This window comes from Tachyglossus aculeatus, chromosome 6, assembly GCF_015852505.1.
Source record: "Tachyglossus aculeatus isolate mTacAcu1 chromosome 6, mTacAcu1.pri, whole genome shotgun sequence".
Lineage (NCBI taxonomy): Eukaryota > Metazoa > Chordata > Mammalia > Monotremata > Tachyglossidae > Tachyglossus > Tachyglossus aculeatus.
The window spans coordinates 31779695-31804732 of NC_052071.1; the positions used below are offsets into that span (position 1 = coordinate 31779695).

General features: G+C 45.3%; 1 protein-coding gene across 1 annotated transcript in view; it reads right to left on the reverse strand.

The window, feature by feature from the left end:
• FHL1 (four and a half LIM domains 1) overlaps positions 1-25038 on the reverse strand; it is an 85314-nt gene that overhangs the window by 40003 nt on the left and 20273 nt on the right. The window contains exon 2 of the mRNA XM_038748170.1: positions 24477-24547. The gene's annotated coding sequence lies outside the window, so the exon portion shown is untranslated. The remainder of the gene's footprint in view (positions 1-24476; positions 24548-25038) is intronic.

A 25038-nucleotide genomic window follows, 5' to 3' on the forward strand; every position in this document is an offset into this window, starting at 1 on the left:
GATACAAGATAATCAGACTGTAATCAGTCCTGTCCCACAGAGGACCCTCAATTAAAGAGGAAAGACGAGCACGGAAATTTTCCCCATTTTAAAAATGAGGAAACCGAGGGACAGAGAAGCTGCTTGGCTCCCCTAAGGCCCCACAACAGGTAAGTGGCGAAGTCAGTAGTAGAACCCAGGTCTCCCATTTCCCAGGCTCATTCCACTAAGCCACCATTTCTAAATGAATTCTTTCAAAGTGGAGTCCTGCACAGTCAGTCAATCACACTTATTGAGCACTTACTGGGTGCAGACGCTGTAGTAAGCATTTGGGAGAGTACAGTATAACAGAGTTGGTAGATATGCTCATTGCCCACGATGAGCTTCTAGTCTAGAGGGGGAGACAGGCATTAATATAAATAAGTTAAATTACAGATACATATAAGTGCTGTAAGGAGTCTACGGCAAAAAGAAGGAATTGGAGTGGGACAGAGCAGAAGAGGAAAAAGCATAGAAACTGGAAAGAGAAAACACAAAAAGAAATGCAAACTACACGTACAGTAAAGAAAGTGAAAACTTGAGGAGAGGAAAAATCCATCCATTCAATTCCGTCCTAACTTGTGTTTTCACAATGCACGCTGCCTAGTGCTTGACTGGGCTGGGAAATTGGGGCCTGTTCAATCAATCAATCAATCAATCAATCGCATTTATTGAGCACTTACTGTGTGCAGAGCACTGTACTAAGCACTTGGGAAGTACAAGTTGGCAACATAGAGAGACAGTCCCTACCCAACAGTGGGCTCACAGTCTAAAAGGGGGAGACAGAGAACAAAACCAAACATACTCACAAAATAAAATAGAATAGATATGTACAATTAAAATAAATAGAGTAATAAATATGTACAAACATATATACATATATGTTCACCCACCAACTGTGGGCACAGGGCACTGTTGCGGGGTCGAGAGCAACAGCATGGGCACGGGGCTCTGCATCGGAAGCAGCAAGTACCATAGCTTGAGTTTCCCTATCATTGCAAGAACTTATCTCCCTCGTGCCCCCACCTTGCTTCTCTGAGAGAACAGAGAATATCTGTTTCTCAGGTACTCAAATTCTCCTCAGATCTCTTCTCCTCATTCCAAGGAGCTATTTCTATTTTATTTCTGTCCTACCATATTGGCTTCCAGAGCCCTTTCAACCACGCTGGCTCCTGGCAATCACAAACAACACCTGTTGTTGACATGGTAAACCTCTGATGGATATTTGAGGAATAAACATTCCCAGGCCGACTTCCATAACTACTTATGTTGACTCTTCTAAAACCAACGGCAGGAGAGCACCCCTCTTTATGGAGAACGCAGCAGCAGAATCAATGCTTGTGCACGCCCGCTAAGTGCATGGCAGGGTGCAAGACAGCAAACCAAACATAGAGTCCTACAAAGACCAAACACACAAAAGATACGGTTCGGCCCTCTGGGACCTTTGCATTTTCAAGGGAGATGATCCATTACAAACTTCTGGCCCTGCTTGTAAGAAGGTCTTTTTTAAGTTCCATTTCTTTGGTGGGGAGACAGCATGTTCTAGTGGAAAGAGCATGAGACTGAAACAGGTTCGTTTCAACAATATGCATACAGGAGAAGGAAGCTACGCGAGCACTTAAATGTTCTCAGGACTTCTAATCACCTGGGTCTTACCTAATTGATCGAATGATTTAATGATCCAATCACCGGTAGCTAAGGTCTCGTGGGCAGCTATCTCAGGCAGTGTTTTGTTGGTACAGTGCGCTTAGGACAGACCACAATTGCACAGATGGTGAGTGGATGAATGGATTAAAGGCAGCAATTTCAACACGGCCCTTACAGCGGGCAGAATGCTGTACGTTCAGCAGCTACAGCAAGTCCGGAGCTGCGGGACTTCTTGGTAAGGCCAACAGAGCCAAAAAAACTCATTTATTTGGGTTCCATCACGTGGCCAGCGGAAGGAGCGCCTGCTGTGAGATTATTTGGGCAAGTCAAAACTTCTCCATGCCTCAGTTTCTTCATCTATAAAACGGAGATTCAGTGCCTGGTCTCCCTCCAACTTGGGGAGTGAGCCCCATCTGGGGCAGGGATTGTGTCCAACTTGATTATCTTGTATCTACCCCAGCACTTACTACAGTGCTTGGTACATAGTAGGCACTTCAACACCAACATTTTTATTCTTTTTAGTGCAATAATCACCGTAAAGAGGGCCACAGTGTCGGCTACACCTAGTTGGGCTGCCTTTCCAGAGGTGCCTGTGCTTCCATATCTCTACTCTAACAGGCTCTGAAGCAAGGACTGGCTCTCTTACGCAGTGCCGTGTGGCTCCTGGCCCACTAAGAGGGACTTATTGGGAATACTCAAGGCCGGCTCCCCAAATGCCCCCAACTCGTGCTCAATTCCAAGTTTCTCCCATCTGCCTTGCTCTGGCACGTTGGCACGAGGAGGAGAAGCTTTAGCAGCATTTACTGAACCCCCATGTGGAGACACGCGCTGTACTAGAGAGGCAGCGTGGCTCAGTGGAAAGAGCACGGGCTTGGGTGTCAGAGGTCACAGGTTCAAATTCCGGCTCCGCCGCTTGTCAGCTGTGTGACTTTGGGCAAGTCACTTCATCATCATCAATCGTATTTATTGAGCGCTTACTATGTGCAGAGCACTGTACTAAGCGCTTGGGAAGTACAAATTGGCAACATATAGAGACAGTCCCTACCCAACAGTGGGCTCACAGTCTAAAAGGGGGAGACAGAGAACAAAACCAAGCATACTAACAAAATAAAATAAATAGAATAGATATGGACAAGTAAAATAGAGTAATAAATATGTACAAACATATATACATATATACAGGTGCTGTGGGGAAGGGAAGGAGGTGAGGATGCATAGATAATACTGGGGGGTGGGGGAAAGGGAGTGTAAGAGAGAGAGAGAGAGAGAGCAAGAGAGTGTGCGTGTGTCCATCCAGCACTTATGAACTTATTTATACCCAATTTAGCACTTATGTATACTTACCAATGTTATTCATTTATTTACACATTTTTTTACCCTATGTCTCAGTGTTTGTGTCCTCCAGTTAGAGTGTAAGCTCCCCGTGGGCAGAGACCATGTCAATTTGTTATCCTGTACTTCCCAGCACTTCCCAAGCCCCTAGTACACCCCACCAAGTGAGCATTTAATAAATGCTTCTACACCACTACTCTTCCCACTGCCTTTCTTTCTGGCTCGCCCCTCTGTTCCGGTTCTCTTTTTCTGCTTTCCTTGTGCCTCTCCTCCCCACGCCACCCTTCCTGTCACACTTCAGGCTCCAAGAAGTAGGGCTGCCTTCGCTTGAAGAATCCCTTCTCGGGGTGAAATGGGAATCAATCAATCAATCGTATTTATTGAGCGCTTACTGTGGGCAGAGCACTGTACTAAGCGCTTGGGAAGTCCAAGTTGGCAACATATAGAGACGGTCCCTCCCCAACAGTGGGCTCACAGTCTAAAAGGGGGAGACAGAGAACAAAACCAAACATACTAATAAAATAAAATAAATAGAATAGATATGTACAAGTAAAATAAATAGAGTAATAAATATGTACAAACATATAAACTTTGGACCTCCCCAAATGCCCCCAACTCGTGCTCAATTCCAAGTTTCTCCCATCTGCCTTGCTCTGGTCAGGGGACGCAGGGTGCCTGTGCAGTGATCCGCCTTCTCCAAGTTCAAGCCGCCAAAAGATTTGATTTTTAAAAGCGGCGTGCGTTGATCAATTCGAACGGGAGGACTCACAGGGACGGCTGATAAGGGAGCAATGTGAGCAGGCTGCAGAGAGCAAGGACACTCTATGCTGTTCTCCTGGCAACATCTCACTGACGCATGCCACCGTTTCAGTGCACAGCTCTGAGTCATGGGTCTGACCTTAAAACTACCAGCTGGAAAAATACCGTATTCCTACTTTATATAATCCTGTCAATCTCAGCCCCTAATTTGGTAGTCATCTTGCAAGCTGTTTTGAAGTTCAGAACGATGCAAGAGCACCTTAATTTCACAAATCGACTAGGTGGCCTTATAAAAGCAGACCAATGAAAGGAAGTGTGGGTTAGTGAAAGGGGGGGTGGTCTGGATTCTATTTTTGTCTCTCCCATTATTTTATGACGAGTGATACTGTCCACCTCAGTTTTTCCAATGGTAAAATTTGAAGAGGAGATCCCAGCCCCAAGCACTCTCACCCCCCAAGGTTGTTTCAGGGATTAACTGAACTCTTTTATTTTCCTCTTTGTTTAAAACCGTAAAATACTCCGCGATTCCATGAGGCTCCAAACACGCTCCAGACATCCCTACAAGACACGCAGGCTTTATGTGGCCTATGGGCCCTTCACCATAAAACATCACTGTATTCGTGTTTGGAGGCTAGTCATCCTAAATCTTTCTGTTCCACATGGGCTGGAAGGTGAGGGTTTAATTGCACTTCCAATTCATTAACTTTTCTGAAACAAAATTTCTTTGAGTTTCTTTTAAAGACCCAATTTGGGAACAATAAGCCAATCTGACTTCATTCATTCATTCAATCATATTTATTGAGCGCTTACCGTGTGCACAGCACTGTACTAGGCGCTCGGGAAGTACAAATCCACAGTAGCTCAATATTTGTCTTGGCCCTGAGTGTTAGAACCACCTAAGGGGCTATCAAGGCCCTTTTGGATGCTGTGAGGAATTAAATGTCACAATGGTAATTATAACGAGTGCTTACTGTGTGATGAGCACTGCACTAGCCAAGAGGAACGCAGCTGGCGAAGCTCTAGCTGGTTAGTGGAATTAAAATGAGGTAGGATTAAAACTTTTCACTGGTGCGCCCAGGTCCTCCATCACTCTGAGAAAAGGATATTGAAAAATACAACCTAGGAACTTGATTTCTTTTCTGCTTCTGCCACTGAAAATGCCGGATGATATTTAGTAACCACTCGAAGAAGTAAATCAATCTCTTTATAACCTGGCCAGAGAGTGGATTTATTTTCAGGCTGTTGTGGTGGTAGCTTAGTGAATCCAACACAACAAGATCCAATATCCATTCCCTCTGGAGCTGAAGCATTCCAAATGCCATAATTAGTCATTCATGAAGATTAATGTCCAACCTCAAAATCATTCTGACATGCTAATTTTCACTTCCACAGCATCTTTCTCCTGAGATTTGCAAGTTCTTTACACACATAAATAAATCTTCATGGGGCCCGTTTCAATCAGTGGAAAATGTCATTGTTTGGTAAACTGAGGCACTAGGAAGACTGAGTGGCATGCTTCAGGAAACAGAATAGTAGAACTAAGAATAGATCCCAGAATACTACCCTGTCACCTGTTTTAATCACAACCCTATAAATCTTCCCTCCTTTAGTTAGCCATGTTTCTACATCTATTAAGTTGTAACTTACATTAGTACATTCTGAATGTTAACCTCAAAAGGTAAATCCAAATTCTTTTGAGAAATTCTTTTTTTTAACCTTTATGATTAAGCATCTCTGGGTGTGATGTAATCCACAGGCTCTCTGCCAGACGATAATCATTATATCCAAAAGAATTTTCCTCAACTAAACTACATGAGATAAATTAATTTTTACTGTTTAATTTAAAATGAATTCAGTTGTTTTATTTTTTTAAATCTTCCCTCTCATAGACATCCCCTTCCAACACATGATCCAGCCTCTAATTTTACTGACTGGAAAACAAACATAAATCAGATTAAATTACTTAGCACCCAAAACACGTCAGCGTGAATAGAGGCAGTCTTCGGACACATTTAGTTCCTCAAAATTACACCTTAAGTCAAGATGTAAGTTAGAAACCACTTCTTTCAGAGGAACAATTTTATAAAAAGGAGTAAGTATCTGAACCAAGGTCGATGTCCTTCCTTTACCAAAATTAATCAATCGCATTTATTGAGGCTTACTGTGTGCAGAGCACTGTACTAAGCGCTTGGGAAGTACAAGTTGGCAACATATAGAGACAGTCCCTACCCAACAGTGGGCTCACAGTCTAAAAATTAAAATTAACCAACATTTGCTACCGAATTACAGGAGTCATAGCTATATTAATGCATTTACATTATTGGTGTCTCTCTCACAAGCACTTAGTATGGTGTTCTGTATAAAATAAGCCCTCAATAAACACCACTGTAAGATTGATGGAATTAGAGAGGTACCATGATGGGGAATTAAAATGGATGTGCTGAGCCCCCTCTCCATCCCCCCATCTTACCTCCTTCCCTTCCCCACAGCACCTGTATATATGTTTGTACATATTTATTACTCTATTTATTTATTTATTTAATTTACTTGTACATATCTATTCTATTTATTTTATTTTGTTAGTATGTTTGGTTTTCTTCTCTGTCTCCCCCTTTTAGACTGTGAGCCCACTGTTGGGTAGGGACTGTCTCTATATGTTGCCAACTTGTACTTCCCAAGCGCTTAGTACAGTGCTCTGCACACAGTAAGCGCTCAATAAATACGATTGATGATGATGAGCCTACCTAGAGACTTGGTCTAATGATCAGGTTATGATATGTGTAATGATTTATTATTCATTCTATCGTATTTATTAAGCGCTCACTGTGTGCAAAGCCCTATACTAAGTGCCTAGGAGAGTGCAATATAACAGACACGTTCCTGCTCACAACGAGCTCACAGTATAGAGAATCTACTAGAGATTTATTAGAATTTCAATTTCCACCAGCAGAAAGCATACAGTCTAAGAAGGAATAAAGAGATTTGGGGGTGACCATTTTCCCCTCTCATTAGTGGAGGTAACGTGAGCAGCTCATGTGTGGCCCTGAGTCGATCCCAAGCAGATCTGTCAGCCAGGGGCCCAGCAGCTGGGCCTGTGGGGAAGTGGCAGGATTAATCCCTAAAGGGGACTGGGGTAACATGCTTGGAATGTCTTTAAAGAGATTCCTCCGCAACCGTGCCGGTAGAACTCTGGCCCTGGGGATAAAGATCCGGGGGGCTGAGGGCCAGGGAGTGGCTTCAGGAATCTGCAAGATTGGAAGTTGCTTAGGTGCCCATCCCCATAACGAAGTGCCAAACCCTTCAAGCCTTACATCTTCTTTCTTCTGATCCGGGTCCCTACTGCTGTTATTACAAGAGCATTTACTTGATTCTACAGCATAATTTGTTCCTAAGTCCTTGACCTGAGGAAATGGGATTTGGGGCTTGACAGAGCAAACAGATCCGCACCCTCCGTTCCTCTGCTGCTAATCTCCTCACCGTACCTCGTTCTCGCCTGTCCCGCCATCGACCCCCGGCCCACATCATCCCCTGGGCCTGGAATGCCCTCCCTCTGCCCATCCGCCAAGCTAGCTCTCTTCCTCCCTTCAAGGCCCTACTGAGAGCTCACCTCCTCCAGGAGGCCTTCCCACACTGAGCCCCTTCCTTCCTCTCCCCCTCGTTCCCCTCTCCATCCCCCCCATCTTACCTCCTTCCCTTCCCCACAGCACCTGGATATATGTATATATGTTTGTACATATTTATTACTCTATTTATTTTACTTGTACATATCTATTCTATTTATTTTATTTTATTAGTATGTTTGGTTTTGTTCTCTGTCTCCCCCTTTTAGACTGTGAGCCCACTGCTGGGTAGGGACTGTCTCTATATGTTACCAACTTTTACTTCCCAAGCGCTTAGTCCAGTGCTCTGCACACAGTAAGCGCTCAATAAATACAATTGATGATGATGATGATGATGATGATCCGGCTAGTGGCGGGCACATTGAGGGTTCCCCCTGTCCCCCTGCCCTGTCCATCTGAGTTTCAGGGACCAGCAATATGTTTCATTAACATATGAAACACACAGCAGAAGCAGCGTGGCTCAGTGGAAAGAGTCCGGGCTTTGGAGTCAGAGGTCGTGGGTTCAAATCCTGGCTCCGCCACTTGTCAGCAGTGTGACTTTGGGCAAGTCACTTAACTTCTCAGGGCCTCAGTTACCTCATCGGTGAAATGGGGATAAAGACTGTGAGCCCCCTGTGGGACAACCTGATCATCTTGTAACCTCCCCAGTGCTTAGAACAGTGCTTTGCACATAGTAAGCGCTTAATAAATGCCATTATTATTATTATTAATGTGTCAGATGCATAATGGACATAAAAGAACTCAAGATGGCCCTGTTCTTTTGTAGGCAAAAGAAGCGCTTCTGAGAGCTCCAAAAAGAAAGAAACAGTGGTTGCCCTGACCTCTGCAGAGAATCTAAAGGTTTGGCTTCAAAGTTGAGCCTCAAAAAACAGCCTGGTGCTTCTTCCATCTGCCGGCCAGAAAGCAAGACTGGTTGTCGATCAAGTTTTCCCCAGGGGAATCCAGAAAAACAAATTTGCATCAATTAGCCTGTCAACTTACAAGAACCGGTACATTACTTTGACTTCCAGACAGTTCTCTCCAACTACAAGTTCTCTCTGAGTTCTCTCAGGTACTCAGGGCTCTGAAACAGCATAGCCTAATGGAAAGAACCTGGGTTCTGCCACACGTCTACTCTGCGACCTCGCTCAAGTCATAATTTCTCTGTAAAAGGGGATTTAATGTCTACTTCTCCCTCCTACTTAGACTGTGAGCCCCATGTGGGGCAGGGACCGTACCCAACCTGAGTAACTCATATCTACCCCAGTGTTTAGAACAGTGCTTGACACAACATCACTATTATTATCATCATTATTAGTGGCCTGGAGGCCCAAGACCAACTTTCCCAGGGTGTTTCTTGACACCAGGGATGGAAATCATCATCAATCGCATTTATTGAGCACTTACTATGCGCAGAGCACTGTACTAAGCGCTTGGGAAGTACAAATTGGCAACATATAGAGACAGTCCCTACCCAACAGTGGGTTCACAATCTAAAAGACTAAATGAAGAGAACCAAACAGTCCCCAGAAACACCAGGAGCTCATCTGAAAGTTTTCATGCATCTGGGAGGAGAGAATGCTGAAATCCTGGGGAGTCATGGTGTAACTTTTCCCTACGGAAGGCGCTCCTTGCACTATGTGACAGTTGAACGGTTAGGCTATTAACCCAAGGAAGGTCCCATAATCCAAGCACAACTCATTTCCTTGTGATGGCTGGACAGCCCAGTACAATCTGGTGTTTCAGGTTTAAAACGAAAGGCATTTCCTTCTTTCCCTAAAGCCCTAAATTACACCAACACACTTCGGATAAAATAACACGGAAACAGGAATTTCCCCTCAACCTGTCTAGATTCCCCTTGCTGTGGGCTGGGAACGTGTCTGCCGACTCTGTTGTACTGTACTCTCCCAAGCCCTTAGTATAGTATTCTGCATAGTAAGCGCTCAACAAATATCACTGATGTTGATAGTCAGATGGCTTACTTACTGCCAGAGGCTTGAGACCCAGGGCAACTAATCCCAACTCCCCTGCAGCATACCAATTGCTTTTCTTTCCCAAATAGGGAATCATGGGGAAAGGCACGGGGAGTAGGCCACTTGACCTCTCCAATTTCCAGGGAAGAGTCCCATTATTCTCCCTTCTGCTGTCTAGTGAGCCCACTAGTCCTATCCTGAATGAATATTTCATTTCCTGCTCTCTCTCTCAAACACACACACACCCAACCCCCAGGCACCGCTCACGGAGGGAACTCAAACCGGTCAAAGTGATGGCTTTAATTCTATTTGTTCTGACGACTTGACATCTGTCTACATGTTTTGTTTTGCTGTCTGTCTCCCCCTTCTACACTGTGAGCCTGTTGTTGGGTAGGGACCGTCTCTATATGTTGCCAATTTGTACTTTCCAAGCGCTTAGTACAGTGCTCTGCACACAGTAAGCGCTCAATAAATACGACTGAATGAATGAACGATGGCTATTTTCCCTCTGGAGAGCATTAGCCAGCCTGTCTGCATTCCCACTAAGTGCTCCCAAGCTGTTTCAATCCATCCCGTTCCTCTCAGCCTCACCCCTGCAGTCCCAGGAGGCCCTGCCAAGTTCCAATCACCCCAGCATCCTCTTCCTACAAGTGTTTATTTTGGGGTAAAAAAATACACTGCCAATAATAGCTGGAAGCCAACTATTAGATTGCAGCCATTCCCACCTCTTGGCCCTGCTGTCCCTGGCACGGCGCCCGCCATCGCTACAGGCCAGAATGGCAGGAATGTTGCAAAAACCATCGTTCTTTCCCATACGTCAGCTCAGAATTCTACATCCAAGACCCGTCAATAAATGCTATTGATTGACTTTCCCATAAAAATATAAGGCTCACAAAGGCAGGTACGAGGTGAGTCTGAAACTCCCGCTGGTCTCCCAGATCCCTAAGACACTTCTCTGCCTTTGGCAGGTGCTCAAAAAATCCTGATGATGGTGAAAGAGTGACTGTGAGCCCACTGTTGGGTAGGGACTGTCTCTATATGTTGCCAACTTGTACTTCCCAAGCGCTTAGTACAGTGCTCTGCACACAGTAAGCGCTCAATAAATACGATTGATGATGATGAAAGTAATGACGATAAACTACACTGTAGCAAGTGGCTGGAGTAACTCCGTACGATGTCTAGCAATGGGGTCTGGAATTTTATCTGTAAGGATATAATAATAATTGCGGTATTTGTTAAACGCTTACTATGTGCCAGGCACTGTACTAAGCGCTGGGGTGGATACGAGCAAATTGGGTTGGGCGCAGTCCCAGTCCCATGTGAGGCTCACAGTCTCAGTCCCCGTTTTACAGGTGAGGTAACTGAGGCAAGGAGAATCAATCAATCAATCGTATTTATTGAGCGCTTACTGTGTGCAGAGCACTGTACTAAGCGCTTGGGAAGTACAAGTTGGCAACATATAGAGACAGTCCCTACCCAACAGTGGGCTCACAGTCTAAAAGAAGTGAAATGACTATCTGAAATGACTTGCCCAAGGTCACACAGCAGGCAAGTAGCAGAGTCAGGATCAGAACCCATGCCATGCTACTTCCCAATAAGGCCCCAAAGACAAATCCTGGGACCTGACAGGACGAATCACTGCACCCCTAAAACAGCTCAGACTAGCAGCACCCCAAAATCATTCTGAGAGAAGGTGATTCCACCTAGCCACAGTAGCTCATTTTAGCAGTTTCTGCGAGACTCTTATTAATACTCTAAGAAATGCCAGATTTTTGGTACTATTAGAACAGCATTTTCAAACTAGGGAGATGCTAACAAATGCTCATTCATGGTGATGACAAGGACAGCCAAAGTGCTAAATCAGGTTGAGTGTCGTAGCTCAAAACCGTAACTTTTTAATTGCTGAGGAAGGCTTGGCCTCTGCTACACTTGTGGCTTTAAAAAACTTTCCACTAATTGGGCGCCGGATTTTAATAAATTAGGCGCAGCTCATGACTAAATAAGATTTCAAGCTTATTGAGCATCCCAAATTCATCTTGCTCTGCATCCCGTTCACAAGTGAGCATTTGCTGTTGGCTCCACAAATCTTCGTGCCATAACAACAGAAGTGCTCATGATGCAGAGAAACATAATGCAATCTTCACACACACAAAGCTTTGGTGATGTTGAAAGATTCTTGGATGACAAAAGTACAGTTCTACGTGAAGTTACTTGCAGATAAATAACGTTTTGCATCAGGGTTAGGAAGGCGGGGAGGGGAGAAGAGAGAGGAAGCACAGAGAAGGTATCACCTCCTTTGTCAGGGCTCTTATGTAACTGATGATTAACTGACTCTTGTTTGGTACTGGAAAACTCACACACGTGAGCTGTTCCTAGAAAAGATCAAAGCAGCTGTGAACTGATAATTCACTGAGATCATCTAACCCAGCATATTGGTTTTAAATTAAACAAACGGCATACAATCTTGGCATAGTTTCACTTTAAGTAAGTGCTTGGACTTCCCAAGCGCTTACTACAGTGCTCTGCACACAGTAAGCGTATTATCCCCTCGGATCATAATAATAATAATGATGGCATTTGTTAAGCGCTTAGCTTAATAATAATAATGTTGGCATTTGTTAAGCGCTTACTATGTGCAGAGCACTGTTCTAAGCGCTGGGGGGGATACAAGGTGATCAGGTTGCCCCACGTGGGGCTCACAGTCTTAATCCCCATTTTACAGATGAGGTAACTGAGGCTCAGAGAAGTTAAGTGACTTGCCCAAGGTCACATAGCAGACATGTGGAGGAGCCGAAATTCGAACCCATGACCTCTGACTCCAACGCCCGTGCTCTTTCCACTGAGCCACGCTGCTTCTCTGTGCATGTGCGAAGCCCTGTTGTAATTGCTGGGGCGGATACAAGGTGATCATATACGTATATATACATATATGTATATATGTTTGTATGTATTTATTGCTCTATTTATTTTATTTGTACATATTCATTCTATTTATTTTATTTTGTTAATATGTTTTGTTTTGTTTTCTGTCTCCCCCTTCTAGACTGTGAGCCCGCTGTTGGGTAGGGACCGTCTCACTATGTTGCCAACTTGGACTTCCCAAGCGCTTAGTACAGTGCTCTGCACACAGTAAGTGCTCAATAAATACGATTGAATGAATGAATGAATGAATGAAAGTAACTATAATTTCCTAAATACAGGAAAGAAAAGAAATTTTAAAATGTAGTTGAACTAAGGTAACCAAGGCCCAATATCCTTTGATTGTGGCAGTCTTATCAATCCATCTAGTCATTCCCAAAGCAAAGGTGTTCCCAAGCATCTCATTTCCAAGTAAGGAGCATGTGAGAAGCAGCGTCACCTATTGTATAGAGCACGGGCTTGGGAGTCAGAAGGACCTGGGTTCTAATCCTAGCTCTGCTACCTGTCTGCTGTGCGACCTCGGGAAAGTCACTTAACTTTTCTGTGCTTCAGTTACCTCATCTGTAAATGAGGATCAAGACTGTGAGCTCCACATGGAACACGGACTGTGTCCAACCTGATTAGCCTGTATCTATCCCGGCGTTTGGTACAGTGTCTGTCACAGTAATTGTTTAACAAGTGCCATAAAAAATCCAAACGAACGATTCTAAAAGGAGCATTTTCCTTAAAAAGGAGCAAGTGGGAGAAATCTGTGACTTCTAAAGTTGGAATTTGAAAATCTGGATGAATTAAACTACATAGTCTGGAATGGCTCATGGAGACAATTCCAACGGCCCACAAAAACTGTACTGAATTGAATAAAAATTATTTCCTGCAGTTCTCACTAACTTTACAGCAGTGCAAATACACGCCCAATATGGAATATGTGTTCCTACCATGCTCCGGGAATAAATAAATTGAAAAATTAGTGGCAGACCAAGTGAGACACAGAGGGATAGCTTTAATATATGGGGATTTCATAATAATAATAATAATAATGGGATTTGTTAAGCACGTACTATGTGCAAAGCACTGTTCTAAGCGCTGGGGAGGATACAAGGTGATCACGTTGTCCCATGTGGGGCTCACAGTCTTAATCCCCATTTTACAGATGAGGGAACTGAGGCTCAGAGAAGTTGTGACAGCAGACATGGGGGGGAGCCGGAATTAGAACCCATGACCTCTGCCTCTGCCTATTCTATTTATTTTATTAGTATGTTTGGTTTTGTTCTCTGTCTCCCCCTTTTAGACTGTGAGCCCACTGTTGGGGAGGGACCGTCTCTATATGTTGCCAACTTGTACTTCCCAAGCGCTTAGTCCAGTGCTCTGCCCACAGTAAGTGCTCAATAAATACGATTGATGATGATGATGATGCCTCCCAAGCCCGTGCTCTTTCCACTGAGCCACACTGCCTCTCTATACCAATTCCGAAAATGGTGGATCTAGATGGGTATTTTAAAAATGCAAAAATCAAGTACCAATGTAAGATAATCTTCCACCTCCCAAAGAACAGGTAGAAGGGGCAAGGAAGAAAATCTGGGAAGTGAATGTGCATAAGGGAAAGAATTACGCTAACAAAAAGTCATTGCTCTCTGTGAACCAAGGAGGGGAAAACCAGTAAAGCTGGTAAATCTACCACACAGCTCATCTAGCTCTCTCCCGCTACTCCAGGACTATTTTGCAATTTCCTTGTCTAAATGCAATCATCATCATCAATCGTATTTATTGAGCGCTTACTATGTGCACAGCGCTGTACTAAGCGCTTGGGAAGTACAACTTGGCAACATATAGAGACGGTCCCTACCCAACAGTGGGCTCACAGTCTAAAAGGGGGAGACAGAGAACAAAACCAAACATACTAATAAATAGAATAGGCAGAGGCAGAGGTCATGGGTTCTAATTCCGGCTCCCCCTCCCCCATGTCTGCTGTCACAAATGCAATGGACCTCAAGCCCGAGGAAACCAACTTCTGCAGACTGGAAAGCCGTGGGAAAGCTCATCCAATCGGGCTACGGGAAAAAGACTCCGGTGAAGCCCTTCTCTTCTTGGTCCCCCTGAAGCCAACAAAAATGGGTCCACCCAACGCAGTGACAGACACAGGAAAAAGCTATAGCGCTCAAGCTAGAAGAAAGCAAATTTTAAGAAAGGAAAAGCGCTAAATGAATGAATGCCCTCCCTCCGCCCATCCGCCAAGCTCGCTCTCTTCCTCCCTTCAAGGCCCTACTGAGAGCTCACCTCCTCCAGGAGGCCTTCCCAGACTGAGCCCCTTCCTTCCTCTCCCCCTCGTCCCCATCTCCATCCCCCCCATCTTACCTGCTTCCCTTCCCCACAGCACCTGGATATATGTATATATGGTTGTACATATTTATTACTCTATTTTACTTGTACATATCTATTCTATTTATTTTATTTTGTTAGTATGTTTGGTTTTGTCTCCCCCTTTTAGACTGTGAGCCCACTGTTGGGTAGGGACTGTCTCTAGATGTTGCCAATTTGTACTTCCCCAGCGCTTAGTACAGTGCTCTGCACACAGTAAGCACTCAATAAATACAATTGATGATGATGATAAAAGAAAAATGTTTACTTCCAATAGGGAACAAACATCTCCTCTATGAAGCCTTCCCTGACTAAGCCCTCCTCTCCTCCCACTCCCTTGTGTCACCCAGACTTGCTCCCTTCATTCATCCTCCCTCCCATCCCCGCGGCACATATGTATATAGCTGTAATTTATTTATATTAATGTCTGTCTCCCCCTCTAGACTGTGAGCTCACTGTGGGCAGGGAATGTGTCTGTTGTTGTACTGTAATAGTAATAATAATAACGGTGTATTTGTTAAGCGATTACTATGTGCAAAGCACTGTTCTAAGCACTGGGAGGCTACGAGGTGATCAGGTTGTCCCACGTGGGGCTCAACAGTCTTAATCCCCATTTTACAGATGAGGGAGCTGAGGCACAGAGACGTTAAGTGACTTGCCCAAAGTCACATACCTGACAATTGGCGGAGCAAGATTTGAACCCGTGACCTCTGACTCCAAAGCCCGTACTTTTTCCACTGAGCCACGCTGCTACACTCCCAAGCGCTTAGAACAGTGCTTTGCACATAGTAAGCGCTTAACAAATACCATCATTATTGCAGAGAAGCAGCGTGGCTCAGTGGAAAGAGCCCGGGCTTTGGAGTCAGAGGTCATGGGTTCAAATCCCGGCTCCGCCACTTGTCAGCTGGGTGACTTTGGGCAAGTCACTTCACTTCTCTGGGCCTCAGTTCCCTCATCTGGAAAATGGGGATGAAGACGGTGAGTCCCCCGTGGGACAACCTGATCACCTTGTAACCTCCCCAGCGCTTAGAACAGTGCTTTGCACATAGTAAGCGCTTAATAAACGCCATTATTAAATTTTTAGAGAAGCAGCGTGGCTCAGTGGAAAAGATCCCGGGCTTTGGAGTCAGAGGTCATGGGTTCAAATCCCGGCTCTGTCAGTTGTCAGCTGTGTGACTTTGGGCAAGACACTTCTCTGCGCCTCAGTTACCTGTAAAATGGGGATGAAGACCGTGAGCCCTGCGTGGGACAACCTGATCACCTTGTAACCTCCCCAGCGCTTAGAACAGTGCTTTGCACATAGTAAGCGCTTAATAAATCCCATCATTATTATTATTATTAGTAGTAGTAGTAGTAGTACAGTGCTTTGCGCACAGTAAGCGCTCAATAAATATGACTGAATGAATGATAGTTAAGGGACAAAAGCTAGTGCTGAAGTAAACCCTTCATAAAACACACATAACCAACCCCTCTGCTCTAATACCAAAGTTTCCTGGGCCACTGCCTTGGGACCATCAGAGCCCACTCAATCAATCAATCAATCGTATTTATTGAGCGCTTACTGTGTGCAGAGCACTGTACTAAGCGCTTGGGAAGTACAAGTTGGCAACATATAGAGACAAATTCTGCTCCTCCAACCACAGCGCCCTACTGACTTTTGTTTTTAGTTTTTTGTACTGAGCACTTGGCTTTGTCTCTTATGCTGTTTTAATGTTTTGTTTCATTGCGCTCGATGTGTCTAAGTCCTTTCTTCCACCTTTACTCATAGATCGTGAGTCCCTTCGAGAGACAGGGTCGGTGCCTAATTCCTGTCTGAATACTCCTTCCCAGCACTCAGTACAGTGCTCGGCACCCAATATGTACTTAATAAACACTATTACTACTACCAGACTATGAGTTCCTTGTGGTATCCAATCCGTTTACCGTATATTGACACAGTGGGTGGCACAGTGGGGAAGCAGCATGGTTTAGTGGAAAGAACACAGGCTAGGGAGTCCAAGGATGTGGGTTCTAATCCTGGCTCTGCCACTTGTCTGCTGTGTGACCCTGGGCAAGCAGCTTAACTTCTCTGTGCCTCAGATACCTCATCTGTAAAATGGAGATTAAAACTGAGAACCCCAAGTGGAACAATCTGATTACCTCATATTCATTCATTCAATCGTATTTACTGAGTGCTTACTGTGTGCAGAGCACTGTACTAAGCGCTTGGGAAGTACAAGTTGACAACATATAGAGATGGTCCCTATAGAACAGCGGGCTCACAGTCTAGAAGGGGGAGACAGACAACAAAACAAAACATATTGACAAAATAAAATAAATAGAATAAATATGTACAAGTAAAATAGAGTAATAAATATGTACAAACATATATTCATATCTACAGGTGCTGTGGGGAGGGGAAGGAGGTAAGGCGGGGGGGATGGGGAGGGGGAGGAGGGAGAGAGGAAGGAGGGGTCTCAGTCTGGGAAGGCCTCCTGGAGGAGGTGAGTTCTCAGTAGGGCTTTGAAGGGAGGAAGAGAGCTAGCTTGGCGGATATGCAGAGGGAGGGTATTCCAGGCCTGGGGGAGGACGTGGGCTGGGGGTCGATGGTGGGACAGGCGAGAACGAGGCACGGTGAGGAGATTAGCGGCAGAAGAGAGGAGGGTGTGGGCTGGGCTGTAGAAGGAGAGAAGAGAGGTGAGGTAGGAGGGGGCGAGGTGATGGACAGCCTTGAAGCCAAGAGTGAGGAGTTTTTGCCTGATGCGTAGGTTGATTGGAGATTTTTAAGGAGGGGAGTAAAATGCCCAGAGCATTTCTGCACAAAGAGGATCCAGGCAGCAGCGTGAAGTACAGACTGAAGTGGGGAGAGACAGGAGGATGGGAGATCAGAGAGGAGGCTGATGCAGTAATCCAGTCGGGATAGGATGAGAGACTGAACCAGCAGGGTAGCAGTTTGGATGGAGAGGAAAGGGCAGATATTGGCAATGTTGTGGAGGTGAGACTGGCAGGTTTTGGTGACGGATTGGATGTGAGGGGTGAATGAGAGAGCGGAGTCGAGGATGACACCAAGGCTGCCGGCTTGTGAGACGGGAATGATGGTAGTGCTGTCAACAGTGACGGGAAAGTCAGGGAGAAGGCAGAGTTTGGGAAGGAAGATAAGGAGTTTAGTCTTGGACATATTGAGCTTTAGATGGCAGGCAGACATCCAGATGGAGATGTCCTGAAGTCAGGAGGAGATATGAGCCTGGAGGGAGGGAGAGAGAGCAGGGGCAGAGATGTAGATTTGGGTGTCTATGATAGATGTAGATGATAAAGCTGTGGGAGCGAATGAATTCACCAAGGGAGTGAGTGTAGATAGAGAACAGAAGGGGACCAAGAACTGACCCTTGAGGAATCGCTACAGTAAGGGGATGGGAGGGGGAGGAGGAGCCCAAAAAGGAGACTGAGAATGAACGGCCGGAGAGATAAGAGGAGAACCAGGAGAGGACGGAGTCTGTGAAGCCAAGGTTGGATAGCGTGTTGAGGAGAAGGGGTGGTCCACAGTGTCGAAGGCAGCTGAGAGGTCAAGGAGGATTTGGGTAGAGTAGGAGCCGTTGGATTTGGCAAGCAGGAGGTCGTTGGTGACCTTTGAGAGGGCAGTTTCCGCGGAATGTAGGGGACGGAAGCCAGATTGGAGGGGGTCGAGGAGAGAGTAGGAGAGTGAGCCTACTCCAGCGCTTAGAACAGTGCTCAGCACATAGTAAACAGTTAACAAATACCCTAATTATTACAGGATATGGGCTCAATAAATATTATTAAACTGCTCAATTCATTAACCTGCTGGGTTACATCTGACCTTCTGTCAAGCTCATATCACTTAAATAGGGAGCATGCTGGAAAAAAAACCTCTCTCTTCTGTAGGTCCAGAGAGATTCCCCCATCCAGATCCCTCTAAACACCTAGCTGTTTAATCTTAATGCAAAAATTCTTTAATCCTGCACACCTGGAATCTTACACCCACTTCTCACTACACATTGGATCAGGAGGAGTAGCAGTGTAGCCTAATACTGAGGGTGGAGCACGGTAAGTCTTCATCTCGCCATGCAAAAGCAAATGCCAGTCTGGCTGCTGGTGAGCCCTCTCCCAAACCAGTAATAAAATGATTCTCAGTACAGCTGATCCCTTGCACTATGTACTTAATTAATAGCATTATTGCTGACTTGGTACGCATAGGTGACAGAATCCACTTTGAACCAAACCATGGATTCTGTTATGCTGAACTCCGTTTTCCAAAGGATTCTGAAGATAGAGGCCAGCCAAATGGAGGATTTCAAGCAGCTTGCATTGTAAAGTTTACCATCAATAATGTAGCAAACATCAAAGAGCTGAGCATAAAAACACACAATTGCTTAAACGCTTTAAAAAGCAACATCTTCACGCCAGAGTCGTGTGCTCGGCTGAATCGTTTGATCCATCCACTCAGCGATTTATTAAAGAATGGAGTGTGAAATACACAGATTAATTCTGTTCTCGTTTAATGCATTTACGTACAACTCCCAGCTGTATTCCTGGAGGTGGCCACTGAAGTGGGGTTTGTACTGGCCCACATGGAACTGGGCAGTGGCCTGAACACTTCAGGCACGGAGGAGCCTGAGGAAAGAGACTTTGCATTCCACTCCCCATCTCGCCATTAACTTATTTGGTCGGTCAGTCTCCCCTCGAAACAACTTTCCCAGGTTCCCCCATCTGCTAAAGAGGTAAATCAGGACAAAAGTAGCCAACAACAAAACCTAAGAGTAGAAGTTATGAAGTCACATATTCCGCCCCATCCCGCTTCACTGACCCCTACCCTCATTATTTAAGTGGGGTCTAGGAAATTAATAATAATAATAATAATAATAATGGCATTTATTAAGCGCTTACTATGTGCAAAGCACGTTCTAAGCACTGGGGAGGTTACAAGGAGATTAGGTTGTCCCACGGGGGGCTCACGGTCTTCATCCCCATTTTACAGATGAGGGAACCGAGGCACAGAGAAGTGAAGTGACTTGCCCGGAGTCACACAGCTGACAATTGGCAGAGCTGGGATGCATTTATGCAAATACTTGTGAAGTATGTATCTATATTAATGTCTGTCTCCTCCTCTAGACTGAAAGCTCGTTGTGGGCAGGGAACGTGTCTGCTTATTGTTATATTGTACTCTCCCAAGCGCTTAGAAAAGTGCTCTGCCTGCAGTAACTGCTCAATAAAAACCACCGACTTATTTCCTCAAGCCTGAAATATCAGGATATTTACATCAAAAATCCCACTTGTAATTATAACTCAACAATTGACGTAAAATTGAATTTTGGTGTTGAACTAGGCAGACAGTCTATGTGAGACACAGCAACCCAACCCCACTCTACCCACAGGAATTGCTATGACAATGAAATGAAGTTCATTAGGGCCTTCTTAATCCATTCCCCTAGACTGTAAGCTCCTTATGGGCAGGTAGGGGGTCTACCAACTCTACTGAATAGTACTTTCCCAAGTGCTCAGTACAGTGCTCTGCTCACACTACGTGCTCAATAAATAACACAGATTGATCACAGGGGTAGTTTCTACATGTTTACATGTAATGCAGGAAAGCAGCATGGCTTAGTGAAGAAACCCTGGGCGTCAGAAGACCTGTGTTCTACTCCCAGTTCCACCACTTGTCTGCTGTGTGACCTTGGGCAAGTCAGTTCACTTTTCTGGGCCTCAGTTTCCTCACCTGTATGGAAGATGTATACAGAGGACAACTGGGCCGTTGATAATTTATTGCTGCTCTTTGTTTTATTTTTGGTTTCTCGTGTTTGCTTTTGCCCTAGTTTGCACAAGAAAGTGGGGACGAACTTTCCCCCACCCCAACCCTTATTAAGCCATTCTGAGAATCACACACACAATGGCTTATGAAATCCCTCCTACTTAAGACTGCGAGTCCCATGTGGGACAAAGGACTATGTCCAAGCTAACCTTGTACCGTGCCAAGCATTTAGTACAGTGCCTGCCGTAAAGTAAGCCTTAACAAGGACCATTAAAAAAATATGTGTTTTCATTACTTGATCTGGATATAAAACGATGCAATAAGGGAACGGCCAGCCCACAGCACGAGTCTGCTCCGATATTACACAAATCCCAAATTGGCACAAGTAGATTGGGTGTGTAGTTCTGGTCAAGGGGTGATGCTGCTACAAAGCTTGAGCACCCCTCAAGGGAAATGGTCCGTGTCTAATTCCCATGTGTTTACTCTTTCCCAGCGCTTAATACAGTGCTCAGTCCACAGTAAGTACCTAATTTATAACTATTACTACTATTTCCCTGCCTCCATTCATTCATTCATTCAATCGCATTTATTGAGCGCTTACTGTGTGCAGAGCACTGTACTAAGCGCTTGGGAAGTACAAGCAGCGTGGCTCAGTGGAAAGAGCCCGGGCTTTGGAGTCAGAGGTCATGGGTTCAAATCCCGGCTCCACCACTTATCAGCTGTGTGACTGTGGGCAAGTCACTTAACTTCTCTGGGCCTCAGTTACCTCATCTGGAAAATGGGGATGAAGACTGTGAGCCCCCCGTGGGACAACCTGATCACCTTGTTAACCTCCCCAGTGCTTAGAACAGTGCTTGGCACATAGTAAGCGCTTAATAAATGCCATTATTATTATTATTATTATTACAAGTTGGCAACATATAGAGACAGTCCCTACCCAACAACGGACTCACAGTCTAGAAGCGGGAGACAGACAACAAAACAAAACACGTGGACAGGTGTCAAGTCGTCGGAACAAATAGAATTAAAGCTAGATGCACATCATTCACAAAATAAATAGAATAGTAAATATGCGCAAGTAAAATAAATACAGTAATAAATCTGTACAAACATATATACAGGTGCTGCGGGGAGGGAAAGGAGGTAGGGCGGGGGTATGGGGAGGAGGAGAGGAAAAAGGGGGCTCAGTCTGGGAAGGCCTCTTGGAGGAGGTGAGCTCTCAGTAGGGCTTTGAAGGGAGGAAGAGAGCTAGTTTGGCGGATGGGCAGAGGGAGGGCATTCCAGGCCAGGGGGAGGATGTGGGCCGGAGGTCAACGGCGGGACAGGCAAGAACGAGGTTACCGTACCAACCGCCAGTACTTTGTGTTTCTTAGTGTTTTCGCAATTTTATAGTAAATACAATAAAATTTCAATGAGTGGCAAGGATCTACAACATCCTGTAAGAGGTGGACACAACCATGATAAAATAAATCTGCCTCCCCAAATCCCAGTTATGGTGGCATCTTCCCTCCTTAACTCAATGCCCACTGAATCAAAGAACACTATAATGGGGTTTTTCCTTAACATGAAACCAAGATCTCAAACCCCATGATAAGAGAACTCCTGGTGTACCAGTTTTGGTTTATAAATTAGGTAGAAGTTAGGGAACCAATCCTTGCAACCATTCTTTAGTTGGCACCTCTGACCCCTTATTCCCCTGCTCCAGGATTTGGGAGGGAAAGGGACATGTCATCTCCTCCTCCCACAGAAGGATCTCTCCCCTTCCAATCAATCATATTTATTGAGCGCTTACTGTGTGCAGAGCACTGTACTAAGCGCTTGGGACACATAGAGACAGTCCCTACCCAACAGCGGGCTAAATTTAATGACTCTGGGCCTGCTGTGGGCCCAGAAGTGGGTGCCTGGACCCAAAGCCTATGTTAGCATAAGAACACAGGATTTTTGACATCTGAATACAAGAAATATCTGGGTCATGCAGACATCATTACAGAGAGCTACAATCATGACAGTCAGGAAAAGGTTTTAGAGTCCCTGGCAACCTGACCAGTTCTGCTACAACTTGTAACTGTGTTCTCAAAGAACCTCGCACGAGACAAAAATCACGGTTGTAGTATTTGTGCCTTGCCAGACACCACATGCTGTGTACACTGACATCCTATCTGCTTGAGCTGGCTTATGGCTCACGTTCTATTCGGAGAAGCACGCACTCTCGGAAGAGTGTTTCCTAATTCTAGTAGTTGTGCTATTTGTTACGTGCTCACTAAGTACCAAGCACTGGAAGAGCTACAAGATAATCTGGTTGAACACAGTCCCGGTCCCGCATGAGGTCCACAATCTAGAGGGGGACAGATACAGAATCTCCATTTTATAGTTGAGGAAACTGAGGTAAAGAGAATCAATCAATTTATTGAGCGCTTACTGTGTGCAGAGAACTGTACTAAGCGCTTGGGAAGTGAAGTAACTTGCCCAAGGTCACTCAGCAGGCAAGCGGCACGGCCAGGATTGGAACCCAGTCTTTTGTCTCCCAGACTCCTGCTCTTTCCACTATGCCATACTTCTAATTCAATCCTGTTTTCCCAGTTCTTCGAGAACACTCGGCCCAAATCGCATAATGAAAATGTGCTATAGGGAAACAACATACTGCTTGGTTAAAACCCTATACTCCAAACCTGCCCCCACTCCACCCGCTTCATCCACTCAAGTGTCAACCGGAATGACAATCGGAGAAGCAGCGTGGCTCGGTGGAAAGAGCCCGAGCTTTGGAGTCAGAGGTCCTGGCTTCACACCCCGGCTCCGCCACTTGTCAGCTGGGTGACTTTGGGCAAGTCACTTCACTTCTCTGGGCCTCAGTTCCCTCATCTGTAAAATGGGGGTAAAGAGTGTGAGCCCCCTGTGGGACAACCTGATCACCTTGTAACCTCCCCAGCGCTTAGAACAGTGCTGTGCACATAGTAAGCGCTTAATAAATGCCATTATTATTTATTTATTATTATTAAGCTCCCTATTGAGTACTCCTTAATTCATCCCATGAGGTGACTCTGCTCTCTACTGTTCACAGTGGGAAATGAGCAGATCGTTACTGGAAAAATACCTTTCCTAATACCTCACTCATGGCTTCAAAGCGCTCCATCACCTCACCCCCTCCTACCTCGCCTCCCTTCTCTCCTTCTACAGCGCAGCCCACACACTCCGCTCCTCTGCCGCTAACCTCCTCACTGGGCCTCGTTCTTGCCTGTCCCACCTGCCTCTATCTTGCCTCCCTCGTGCCATGTCCTACCTCTGGCCTGGAATACCCTCCCTCCACACATCCGCCAAACTACCTCTCTTCCTCCCTTCAAAGTCCTACTGAGAGCTCACCTCCTCCAGGAGGCCTTCCCAGACTGAGCACCCCCTTTTCCTCTCCTCCCTCTGCCCTTCCCCTCCCCACAGCACTTGTGTATATTTGTACATATTTATTACTGTATTTATTTTATTAATGATGTGCATATAGCTATAATTCTATTTATTCTGATGGTATTGTCACCCGTCTACTTGTTTTGTTGTCTGTCTCCCCCTTCTAGACTGTGAGTCCGTTGTTGGGTGGGGACCATCTCTATATGTTGCCGATTTGTACTTCCCAAGCGCTTAGTACAGTGTTCTGCACACAGTAGGCGCTCAGTAAATATGATTGAATGAATGGTTTGCTGTTTACTGTGCATGAAATGAAAGGAAAGGTCTCAGAGAAAAGAGCTATTCACTTGGCTCAGTGGATAGAGCCCCCGGGCTTTGGAGTCAGAGGTCATGGGTTCAAACCCCCGCTCTGCCAATTGTCAGCTGTGTGACTTTGGGCAAGTCGCTTCACTTCTCTGTGCCTCAGTGACCTCATCTGTAAAATGGGGATGAAGACTGTGAGCCCCCCATGGGACAACCTGATCACCTTGTAACCTCCCCAGCGCTTAGAACAGTGCCTGGCACATAGTAAGTGCTTAATAAATGCTATTATTATTATTCGGGGTGGTCGTATTACTGGGATGGGTCACTTCAAATGAACTCACTGGGCAAATGTAGCTATTTATACACTTCCTCCATCAAACTCACCAGGGGAAAGTTTGGAGTTCAGCCCGAGAACCTGCAACAAAGAGAGAGACTCACCTCCAGTGGGATGGGACAGGTGAAGAACAGGTCCAGGAGGGCTGGTCGTGGGTACGCAACTTCAAAAATCCCTGTGCGAGAAAGAAACACGGGGAAGGAAAGTTAATCCTTTTTAAAGAGAATTTAGGAGCAACTTCCGAATGAAACCTAGGCTTCCTCTGAAATGGCTCTCCACTACACTGAATTTACAGCCCCTGAGGTTGAAGTAAGCTGCCAAAATGCTTTTCATATTTCTTCAAATGTCTGTTTATCATACAACATTACCACTGGCCGCAGTCTGGCTCTCTCTGTTATCGGCTGGATTAGCTCAACCGACTGAGCATTGTTAGGGGGATGAGCTCATGGCCTATTTCGGTTTGAAATTTACATTTGGCAATCACCTTGGTAACCAAAACAAATGACTCAGTCCTTTAGAAGAGATTTATTAGGAGGGTTTTTTTTTTTTCCTGTAACGCCAAAAAAAAAATATGGCCTATATTGCCCCAAGAGATCCAGACGAATAAACTATAGCACTCAAGAGAGTAATATTTAGAGAGGTTTCTATAGCAATGGGGTGTCATGC